The sequence below is a fragment of the Pygocentrus nattereri genome, chromosome 1, assembly GCF_015220715.1.
Source record: "Pygocentrus nattereri isolate fPygNat1 chromosome 1, fPygNat1.pri, whole genome shotgun sequence".
Taxonomy (NCBI): Eukaryota; Metazoa; Chordata; class Actinopteri; order Characiformes; family Serrasalmidae; genus Pygocentrus; species Pygocentrus nattereri.
Genome location: NC_051211.1, coordinates 32,778,802 through 32,791,128, shown reverse-complemented (window position 1 = coordinate 32,791,128; position 12,327 = coordinate 32,778,802). Strand labels below are relative to the sequence as shown.

Here is a 12,327-nt window from a genome sequence, read left to right as displayed (position 1 = left end):
TCTCTTTGTAGTGCAAAGAGTCTTCAAAACTATGTCCTATATACTTCATCCTGAAATAATTTGTCTATGTTCAAAACACAGACTTATTTACTATATAATACAGTATTTTGGGCTATTTTAAAACAATCTACTGATTTTATAGTGCACCATTTTGGGCAATTTTCAAAATTATACCCTATTCATTGTATAGTGCACTATTTGGGGGGCTGTGTTCAGAACTATGCCTTATTGGTAATTTTTTGTAGAGCACAATTCACTATATAGTGCACTAACATGGTGCCTTTTGTGTGTGTGTCTTGGGGGTGGTGTTATGAAATTTATAGCATAAGTCAGTGGTCTTTAAATCAGGACTTTAAATGCAGTTGCTGGTCGTAGATTTTGTGATCATTGGTAGCTAACTGACCTGTTGATGTAAAAGATTGGCCACCTAGTGTCACAGCTATTCACGATTACAAAATTTGGAACCAGATTCACAGACCTCTGCCATGTGTGATATGCTAGGGTAGCTTTGGCTCTTTTCACATTTCATAAATGGAACTGGGAGGAACTGGGAACATGAGGGGAGAACAACTGGCTGCCGCCGTGTTCACTGAAAACGAGACGCATCAACTCACATTTTTTAAAGAAATCTCAATAAGCGAATGAGTAAAGTCTATGAAAATGTATGGAAATTGTGTTTATCTGCACTTACCCTCCACTACATCCATAAAACAGGAGCACTTTACAAGCACCAGCAGGACAGGGCAGAAGCAGCGCAATTCCTGTTCCTGATCTAAAGTGTGCTTTATTTAGCTGTGTTCTTGTGGAAAAACAAAGCTTACTTGCGGCCCACTCTGCCCCCACACATGAAAATCACTGAATTAGAAGACTATTCTATTCCCTACATTAGTGCTCCTATATATAGAGCTCCATTGTAGGGAATGGTAATTAGGGGACCAGTTCCAATACAGCACAGGTGAATACATTACCTCATTGAGTACAGATAGGAATACTGTTGTAAATACAGCTCTGCACAGTAAAACTTGTTGTTTACTACTGAAAAAAGAATGACATTTAAGAAATGTGCTTGAAGGAATCAAATTTCCTGACGGGGTAAAATTGTGCCACAACTAAGATTACTTCAAATAATATGAACTGAGCGATTTCGTATGGAGAATGCAGGGAGAGGACACTAATGAGATATATTTAAGATATTTTCATGTGTCCACACTGTGACATTTCAAACTATGCTTCATATAAGAAAAACTGAAAATAACAGAAAATCGTTCGGCTGGTACAAAAGGGCACAAGGGGCACATAATGTTTATATGAAACTGGCCAGCAATTCCACTGCTTTCATTATATAGGCTGTAAAACTGCACCCATGTAGTGACAGTGTATTTTTCCCTTTCTAAATATCTTTCCCTTCTGACTTTCATTCCCTTTTGCAAGGATTTACATCATAATATTGAACAACGTGACACCCGATGTCTGACAACTAGATAAATGCACTAAAATCACCAAAAGCATTACCCACAAAAACAAGAGGGCCGTTATCAAATTATTTCAGTTAGGTCCCTTTTCTGTATGCCTCCAAAATCCATAATTACAGTTTTGTACAGCAGTTTTGTTGATTTTTCTAAGTGAAAACAGAAGAAACATCCTTAACACAGGGACATACTTAAATATGGCACATTACTGAAATACCATGGATTTCCTGAATTTAACATACTGTAAAAAATAATAAAGCATAAAAAGTGTTGTATGTGCCCAAAATGTTTTTTTTCTTCCAATATTTTAAATTCAGCAAATAAATAATAGTGCATTCAAATGTGTTCCCTGTGGAGGATGTGTTAACTTATTTTCTTATTAAGAAGATTTACCAGTATTCATCCATAATCACGTTTTAAAGGATATCATGGAGAAATGGATTTACTCTGCTTTTTTGACAAAACATTTATAGACTGTGTAATCATGGCTAAAGGTTCAAAAATTTGTTCCCTCTGTTGTCCATATATGGAAAGTAAGCTAAATAACTTCATAACGGTTGTGACAACATATTTACATATGCAAATTCAGCCTGCAGCACTTTAGTGTTTTATTTCTTAACAATGTGTTAAATTCAGCAAATAAATAGTAATTGGACATTAAAATATGCAGAAGTGCGTTCCCTGCAGAGGTTGTTTTAATTTATTTTCACCGAGAAAATCAACAAAACCTGTCATTTGACCAGGGGCACCCAAACTTTTGATATGCAAAAGTTTGGGTGCCCCTGGTCAAATGACAGGTTTTGTCTGAAAGTTGACTGAAAGCTGTATGTGTGTATCTAAAACTAAAGGCAAGAAAAAAAAGGATAAAGGGATATCTTGAGGGATTAAGGTAGGTTGAAACACAGTGATGTAAATTCAGTTATGTTAGGAGTGGACAGAATAATAAAATAAAATGCATGTGGGCCTTTAATGCTGCATAGCTTTAAAAATCCTATATGCTACTGCTTTAAGGTTTTTTCTCCAGCTTGGTAAATAAAGTCACCACTCTGTCTTGAAAGTTTATTTATTAGTTTGGTTTCCCACCAGTGACCATTTCCACTTCCTCTGTGGGTCTTGAAGCATGAACCTGCAGGTCATTCTTTTCCTATCCCACTGCAGTAATAGGGTTGAAGGATGGCTCCAAACTGGACTGGTCCTGAGTGGTCTGATGGTGTTTTCTGCGGCCACTCTGTTTGCGTCTGCCATGGAGCTTCAGCCGTTCATCTGCAGGACAATAATGAGCGCTCCTGAGCTCAGGGACCCAGGGAGCCCTGTATTGATCTGAGGCCATTTAGGCCACAGCTGGAGACATACATCATCTACAGTCCTTACAGAGCTTCTCTTTAACCCTTGAGGCTGCCGCACACTGTCAAAAGCATTGTGTAGCAAATACAGGACAAAGCATATCTTTAGTGCAAAATAAGCACCATAATGAGAATGTCAAAGGATGTTATTATATTCTTCTAAAATACGGATCACTCATCTAAACTGGTTCAAAGTCAGTGCTGAAACATTTCAGATTTTTAACTGACTTGGACTTTATTCTAAACTCCTCTGGCTTTGAATGTCCTTAAACCTTAATTATGTTTATTTCATTAAAACAAATAAACATTTTGTAACTAACAAAGCAGTAATTTCGGTAGTGACAATTTAAGGTAATAACTCAAAATAACTCAAAAATGCTAGCCTGTAAATGTCTATCAAACACAGATTTGAACAGTTGTACACATATGATAACACTTTTCATAAAAAACTTAATTGCAGAAAATATGTTTCAGTGGTGATCATTCTTAATGTTACACAATGATTTACAGACTTTGGGACATATTTGCTTCAAAACAATGGGATTTAACTGCTCACCATGTGGCCATGACGGACAGGGATGACGTCTCACTTCCTGCTCTACAATGAAGGGTCGTGGCTAAAACAATGAACTAAAAAAATGTTTTCAATAAAACTGATGATAAATCTTTCAACATCCAAAACTCTTTCAGCTCATGGAATCAAGGAGCATCATCCTCCTGACGATCAGTGTATGTCTGGATTACACCGTACTTAATAACAACCTTTTCAAGAGTCTTAGTGGAATAGTTCTGACTAATGTGCTGCCACTGCCGTTCTCACTGCGGACATGTTCTGAGTTTTGTCTGTGTTTTTCCTTCACTTGATGGAGGAAGTTATGATTAGAGATGATTGTGACTGGCAGGGAGGCATCAATCATTACTTTCCAAATGGCCAATTAGGTAAATACATTCAAATAATTTTGCAATGTCAATCAAAATAGCAAAACAGCAGTGATGACAGTAGACTTCTACAGTTTAATCCACACTAAATAAACAGGGGTGCGGACGAATGATGTGAAAGAGGCAGCTAGGCACAAATGAGGACAAATGATGGAAGGATGAAGCTGTTTCTTTTGGGGTTTTTCAAACAGAGAAGAGCACTTTTTCTTCCTGAGTTACTTCAGGTCAAGAACTCTTTTATGTCGGATGTGAGGACTTTTTCAGAGCGGCTTCGTGGCACAAAGAAAAGCCAAGAGTTAACGAGAGGGAGACATTAACGGTGAAAGTTGTTAAAGAGTGTCTTTTGCCCTCACTGGATCCTCAATTAAATCCCCTCTCCTGAGCTTTTTTGATAAAGGTAATTAGATATTGATTATGTTGCTGCTCCAATATCCGGCTGCGTCTTCAAAGGGGAAGGCGCCTCTCACAGGAAATAATCACTGGGATGTTTACAAAGGAGAAAAAGAGGGCGTGAGATAAAGCGAGCAAGAAAAAGGAGGAGTGTCACGCCACATCGGAGCTCTTCTAACCAGCCTAACCATCTTGTTGCTATTTCTGATTTAATTTAAATCCCTTTTACAGCCGGTTGTGCAAAGGAGCGGCAGCCAGAGTGTCTTAGGCTTAGAAAGTTGGGTTTTTTTTAAGTAAACAACCAGGCTGCCTTAAAGGGGAATTCCACTGATTTTTGTTTTCTTTTCAAAATTTCTCATAATTAAATGTGTAAAATTTGGTGGTTCAATATGAAATGCAAGTAAAACATGATATCAACCAACTGAGTGTTTTCTCCCAGTGAGAAGTGGGGGTGGGAGGGGGAGGTGAAGCATGATATTATAGGTTAATATTATTTTTTTCGCATACAGATGCAAAGTGACAATCAAGTTTGAGGACATTTTAGAAGTGGAGCAAAAGTCACTAGATTTTGATGGAAGATCGCAGGAACTCTGTTTGTTTTAAAAATGATGATTAATCATGATTACTATGACCAAGAACATGAACTAAGAAGGTTTTTACAGTAAAGAAAACAAGCTTTAACTTGTAACAGTAAGTAACCTGGCAGTAATTGGTATGTTGCATTCTGTTAAAGCTGCACTAAGTAAGATTTGGGGATTTGGTGGATCTGGTGGAATTGTGTAATTACACCCAACATGCAGTAGAACATTTTGCAACACAGCTTGTGCTTTGGACCCCTTCCCCCAAGGGGATGAATCTGATGATTGTGAGCATGATGAAAGAGAATTCAAAGAGGAATCAGTTAAAACTTGTAGAAAGATGCGTCTTCAGATGATGTGAGTGAATGATCTAATGCTGCCGTCGTATCTTCATGAGTATAATGTTGATTTTGCATTAGAGACCTAAACACTGAGACTGGACCTTCTTTTTCGAGCCTGTGTGTGTGATGTTAGTAGGTAAAGACGTGTGATGTGTTCCAAAAACCTTTTAAATCCAACCCGACACCTCTGACGTTTAAATTATTATTTCAGGCTTTACAGGATGAATCACAGGCACACACTCACCATATTTTAGCATGTTTTCTCTTGACTTAGTAATAATGCCTCTTTCAATTTTCTTACAAAATGCATGCTTTACTTGTTAATGTTAGTTCAAAAAAATCTAAAATTTCTACTTTGATGATTAACTTAAAAACTGAAGTGAACAGAATGTAAGCCACTGCTTCTTGTGCTGTTACTCATCATTGGACATTTAATTAACTCAGTTTTAAGGCAGCCAGTGTAATTAGTTTTAAGTTGAAGCAAAAGTGGACAGTGATTGAGGGATGCGGTGAAAATCACGATGCAGCTCAGGCTCTTCTGCATCCTCCACAGCAAAAACATCATATTAAAATCTGACTCTAATGGAATGGAAATGTGGAGTGTAGAGCTGATAAGGCTGACAGACGTGGCACATGCCGAGCCAAGGTAAGGTCAATGCGCTGTTTTTGTTGTGGATGGACAGTCAGCGGACTGTGACTGGAGAGACCGCAGAGAGTTAATGCATATTTTATACAGGTGTGATTCAATCTAGACTTTGAATGACAACCAAAGCCTTTTAGCTGTGAGATGACCATAGTTGTTTATTTTTAGTATTTTAGTGTTCTTTCTCTCCTTCTGTCTGTCTCTTTGTTTCTCATCCTCTTTTTCTAAATGGTGCCTAAATAGTGGGTTTTTAAAGTCTCTCTCTCTCTGTCTCTCTCCCATGTTTTGTCACAGTGCCAGTCTTGCAGCACATCAAGGTCATTGATAGAGTTTTGAAAATCATAATTTAAGCTTTTCAAAACTGATGACCTCAAGATATTCCACACTCTAACTGAAAGTGATGCTATTTTTAACTCTGTTATTTTCTATATAAAATGAGATGAACTATGAAAAACAATGAATATCTATAAATCCAAGTAACTTTTCTTATACAAAATTTGTCAGTCTTAGTATAAAACAGTAATGTTCAATGATTATCTGTGGGTTTTTTGGGGGGGCAGAGGATTCTGCAGGCTTCTTCCTGGAGCTCTTGTGCAGTTTTTACAGAGTCTAGTACAGATGTACTCCAGTAGCTGCTTGATCTCCCCTTGGTACCTTTGCTGTCTAGCTGGTTCTGGTGTGGTGATGAAGTGATGATCTGGGTTATTAGAGGCATTGTGCAGGTTGGGTGTGCTGAACTGCTCGAGGTAGGTTGTGCTGGAATAGTTGCTGCCCTGGCTGGGGTCTTTGAGAGAGTTCGCGTGGTGGGCTTCTAGTGGATGGGCTTCTAGTGGATGGGCTTCTAGTGGATGGGCTTCTAGTGAATGTGTGATGGTGGCAGAGCCTCTCTGTTGCTGGGTGCTCTCCTCTTTGTTTTATGGTCATGTGAGTTTGTCAACCCAATGCTGCTGTGTTTCAGCAAAGTCTTTGACTATATGCCTGTTTGATGAGGTGATGAGGCGTGAGTGGTGATGAGTGGTGAGCCAGGTGCACATTGAGAATTACAGCACATCCTCCAGAAATATCTGCATTAACTGTTTGAATTGTGGCGGGATGGAAGTCTTTTGGGGGGAGCATGGTGGAGAGATGATTTTGGCCCCTGGGATAAATCTGTAGTCCTCTGTTCAACCCTACAGAGCAGACCTCCAACTCTCCTGCTCTGCTCTATGGTCATTTGTGCCTGTGTGGATGATGATGCAGGCAGACTTGTCAAGGATGCTGTCAGAGAGGATTTGATGGGCAACTGTGCTTTGAGAAACTGGTGTCTCTGTGGTGTATCTCCTGTCTCAGCCATGCCCAGCCATCTTTTCAGCTCCTCTTTCAGGTCTGCACGTTCCTTTTTTGCAATTTCCTTGCACTCTGCTAGCTCTCTTCTTAGTGAGTCCCTGTCCTCAAACATGCTGCCTATGTTTCTCCTGAGCTCTTGCACCGTTACTTTCAGCTGGTGTTTGGTTTGGCTAAGTTGGTCTCTGAGGGATTTGGTGTGTGCTGGTAGACATGTGTCTGTATCTGCTCCTTCAGTCCTACTAGCTCCAACAGGGAGAGGCTTTCTTTGAGCTGTACTACAGAGGTGTGGACTTGGGGCAGAGACTGATGGGACTGTGTGTTCTGCAGAAGCGGGGTAGCTGGGGTGGGGCTCTGTTTCTCCATCTTTACTGTGTGTTTCAGGAGTGACTACTGTTCCCTCACACTGCTCTTTGAGAGATGGGAAGGCTTCTTCAAACTGTCTCAGTGCAGCTTCACTTCCTTGCACCAAGACTGTCCCATTCTGATACATGTAGACTGTCAGGAATCTGCTTTCTGGGATTATTTTCACAGCCCAAAGATACAAATCTGTCGACCTTTGCAGATCCCACGCTTTGTTATATTCTTGTATTTTTTACAGATAATTAATGCCGCATGTCTGTGTGCTCAGTGTAGAACAGCGGTTGATGACAGTACTTTTCCTTTTTATAAGGCAGCAGTCTTTAGCTAAGGTTTCTGGACTTGCTCTCTGCATTTTTAGCTTGTACTGCTGCCTGCTGCTCTCAGAGTGAGTACCTGCGTTCCCAAGCCTAGGCTGCAGCCAAGGTAGTGTGGGTCCTCAGTAGGACTGTCCTATGAAGACTCCTTTTGGTCACACAAATGGAACAGCACTAATGAGGCTGCGTGGTGACGTCACTAGAGTGGTGCAAAACTCATGAAGGAACTGGTAAGAGAAAATGGAGCCCACTGCATTGTGTTTGTTGCTTTTTCATTTCTTCATGGAAGTGGAGAAGTTCTTATGTAGTACGACAAACTGCATGTTTACAAATCCTTCTAAATAATATACAATCTATAGACAAATTCTTTAATTACTCAGTGATCTTACACTTCAAAAGGTGACGGAGATGAATTCAAGTATGTGAACAATTTACATTTTAAAACAAGCTCTGCAATAACTGCTTTGTTTTCCGCTATTTTTGTTGTGCTGTTTTTGTATTTCTCCTTGGCGTCGTTCATGCGCAGCGAACTGATTTATCTGATGCGTCTGTCAACATAGGCTGCATTTGTAGGCTCTATACAAAGAATCCTTCACTTTGGAATGGCCTTCTATGACTTAGCGGCCGAGAAATGCAGCCTAACTTGGCTGCAGCCAAGAGTTTGGAACTCAGCTAGTGTCTGCAGGAAACTCAAACTCTCTGGCTCTGCCCACTGCTCTGCAGCCACTCTCATCATCTGTATCTGTTTTTTTAATAAATTCCCAGCCTAACTCCTAAGGGAAAGGGGCTCAGCTAACTGTCACTTTCACAGCTTAGCTAAAATCCTTAGCAGTGTTTTATAGCAAACTGATGATATTAGTTGTAATTTCTGATGAACCTCTTTCAGGACTGTATAGAATATAGCTGTATTATTCAACCACAGTATTCAGCTATGGCAGGTACTTCCTCACCCTAAATGTGGAGTAGATAAGATCTGTCTGCTGTTTAGTGTATCCAGTCCACCTCTCAATTAGTCGCTGAGGTCCCTGTTTTCCTCTCCTGTTTTCCTGATCTGTCCCTGTAGTTGTCTTCTTAATGTTTATTCCAAGAGGTTTAAATGAAAGGTTATCCTATTCTCCCTTTCTTAGTCCTCTTCTTTTCTCCTGAGTTTGCCTGGTAAAGATGTTATGCTACGCTATTTTTAACGTTTGTTAGCATTTCCTTGCCAAATCTAATAACTGTATGAATCAAATTGTTTACTAGTTAGAAACGATTTTATATTGATTGAAGTTCTCTCTCATTTTAAAATAAGAAAATAGAAAATTCAGGAGCTCATCTGAAGCATGACTTTCTCTCATGACTCTCTCTATCCGTCTGCTGTGTCTTTCCCTCTTTTTCACTCACTCTCTCTCCCTCTCCCATGTTTTCTCTGTCTCTTTCCATCTCCATTCTTTCTCTCCCTCATTCTTTCCTTCTATCTGTCTGTCTCTTTGTCTCTGACTCTCTCTCTCTTTCGCTCTCTTTCCTGCATACATAAACTTTCTTCTCGCTCCGTCTCCCTGAAGTGCAGTTTCTCTCTCTCTCTGATACTGTTTTCTTTCACACTTCTCTTTTGCACACTTTATCCCTCACACTTATTCTTTCTCTGTTTGTGTTTTTCTCCCCCCACTCAGTCTCTCACATTCTCTCCTGCACCCTCCGTCTCCCTGTTTCCCTCCGCTTTTTCTCTCACCCTCACCCTGTGTTTCTTTTTCTGTCTGTCTATCAGTAAGAGATCTTCATTTTGAACGTGCATCCTGTGCCCTCATCCCTGAACCTCTACATTAAAACATTTACGATGAGCCCTTGGGGCAGCCGCTGAGGAAACACACTTTTCTGAACAGAGAAAGTGCTAAAAGCAACACCATCCACCTCTAGCACCAAATCCAGCAGCAAAGCAGCAGGCAGCTCCAGAGATGCAGCAAAGCGTATCAAGTGGGGGCGCTGAAAGTTTAAGCAGTATATATCAACACTGTCAGAATAAAAGCTTGTATTTCCAATTTTCTCCATGGTTTATTACTTTACAGAATGTGTCCTATATGTAGTGTTAAAATTTCAGACACAAAGTGTTGTTCCATTAACTTCCTCTCAAAATTATAGCTATACTAGATTTTGGGAATTTGGAGACCTCTCTGGTGGAAATGTGTAGTTTAATGTGTTTTCCCCTTTTTTAATTTATCATTTTGAAAATCATCACAACAGCAACGATACACAATGTATGTTAACCTAAATGCCATGGCAAATCATTTTTGCTTTGCTCTGTACTTTATGTAGCTGTGGCAGTAGAACTAGCTAGCTAATCACACTATGTTCTCTGCTACTGTAGCACTAATGATAGTTAGCCAGTGTATGTATGGGCAGAGCATCTGATATCTATAGTAAACTAAGCTGCCCATGGACATCTTGATTTTTTGCTTTACACTCTGGTTGGTTATCCACACAACATCTGAGTACACTTTCTGTGAAGCTGCTTTCATCAGTTTGGAGGGAAACAATTTTTTTCTGTTATTTTACTTATTCAATTTATTTAGTTATCATTTTACCCTAATAAAATCCCTGGATCTTACTTGGCCACCCCATTCCAAAAGTTCTACCTATGCCCTCAATTTGCTGTTTCCTTCTGAAATTACAATTTAATTTTTCCTTGTGTTTTCCAGTTGTGTATGGATTTCAGGGACCAACTTAAAGTAATGACTTTACTCTTCTGTTAAGTAATAATGTAATGGATTACTTTTATGGAGTAATTACCCCAACACTTCCTAACTGAAGAGCAGAGATTTTCCTGATCAACTAGCTAATGTTAGTGTAACGGCACAGATGAAATCAGACGCTTGCGGTAAAAATGAACAAGAAAGACTTTACTAATGAAGACATAATCCAAGCTCATAGTCACAAAGAAGGTGTGGGTCAAAACCAAGCAGAAAGCAAACATAACAATAAACAAACAATCCAAAGGGTGAGGCAAAAGATCAAAGTACAGAAAACTGTCCAAAAGGTCAGAACACGGAGAGATCACCAAAGGCAGACAATCCAAAGGGAAAAGCAAAAGACGTAACCAGAGAACAGGCAAAAAGGTCAATAACAATCAGGCAGATATACAAAGAAAATGCTCAGTAGGTCAACAAACGATACAGTACTTCGCAATGATCCTATTCTAAGCCCAGGCTTATAAACTAAAGCTAATTAGTCATTTGACATACAACACAGGTGACCCAAATCAGTATTCAGGAGAGGGAGACGGGTGATTGGAGCGTGAAGGCAGGTCAAAGGTTGCAGGAGTCATGTGATCCCCAGAGGAGTCTGGGGGATAGAGTCCAAGTAAGTGTCAGAGCCTGAGGGGTGCATGACAGTACCTCCCCCCAAAGTCCAGGGTGGCCTTAAGACGAGGCTGGCCAGGACGACCACCACGCCCACCACTGGAGAGTCGAACAAGGGAAGAGCCAGAGCCACTGAGGCAATGGAGCAATAAGGTGCATCCACGATGACCCCACCTACAGACAATCAAGTACTGATTAATGAATTTTGTGCTATATCTGCCCATGGTAAGCAACTTGACCAGTTGGAAGGGTTTTTATGACAGAACATCCCAAAAAATTTACATAATTCTTGATTTGTTCTTTTGCATTGGCCATTAGACTGAGGGTGGTAACCTGACATTAGACTAATGGAGACTCCAAAATGTTCAAAGAAAGCCTTCCAAACCTTGAATTGGGGCCCTCTTTCGTATCGTCCTCAGGTATGCCAAAAAGGCGAAATACATATGTAAACAAAGCCTCTGCAATCTGAAAGGCACTCAGAATTAAGGCAAAAGGCTCAAAGCAAACATCTCGGGAGAAACGATCGACTATAGTAAGAATGGTTGTATAGCCTTGTGAGTCTGGTAGATCTGTCACAAAATCAACTGCTATGTGTGACCAAGTTCTCTCAGGAATAGGCAATGGGACTAGTGCTCTTAATGCTCTTACATTGCGAGCAAGTGGAGCATGACGCAATGAAGGTATGTATGTCTTTATGCATACCTTCCCACCAGTGTCTATTGGACAGAAGCTGATGAGTACGCATCTCCCCAGGGTGACCCAATAGGTCATAGGTCTTCCCTGGGGTGCACTGTTCTGGCACTGTGAGGTTGGTTAATATCTTTGCAATATCCTCATCTATGTCTCAACATATAGCAGAAATAGACACCTCTGGGGGTAGAATGCATTGGGGTTCAGATCGGGTGGAAATGGGGTTCTGATTTTGGTTTATTCTAGGCTTTGGTGTTCCTAGAACCTGGGCGATAAGTGATGCTGAAACGGAAACAGGAAGAAAAAAAACATCTGGCTTGGTGTACATGATCAGTGATGACTACAAACGGGTGATTAGCTCCTTCTAGCCAGTGACGCCACTCTTCCAAAGCTAACTTTTAACAGCTAGCAATTCATGATCTCCAATAACATAGTTCTTGGCTGGTGTTAACCTATTTGAAAAAAAAACACTACAGGATAAAGATTCAGAGGGGAACAGGAACCGTTGGAACCAGAGGGGAGCCTCTACACCTGTCACTGAAGTGTCCACCTCTACTACAAACAGCTCTGAAGGGTCAGGGTGTTTCAGAATTGGGGCG

The 12,327-nt window shown here is 40.3% G+C and overlaps 1 long non-coding RNA gene across 3 annotated transcripts in view; it reads right to left on the bottom strand.

Moving 5' to 3' along the window:
• Positions 1–2,563: 2,563 nt before the first annotated feature.
• LOC108433173 overlaps positions 2,564–12,327 on the bottom strand; it is an 83,786-nt gene continuing 74,022 nt past the window's right edge. For 2 of the 3 annotated variants that reach the window (XR_005130850.1, XR_001858276.1), the window contains one exon: positions 10,559–11,212. This is a non-coding gene — a long non-coding RNA (uncharacterized LOC108433173). Of the gene's footprint in view, positions 2,733–10,558; positions 11,213–12,327 lie in introns of those variants that run through there. The other variant, XR_001858278.2, reaches the window with a different exon arrangement.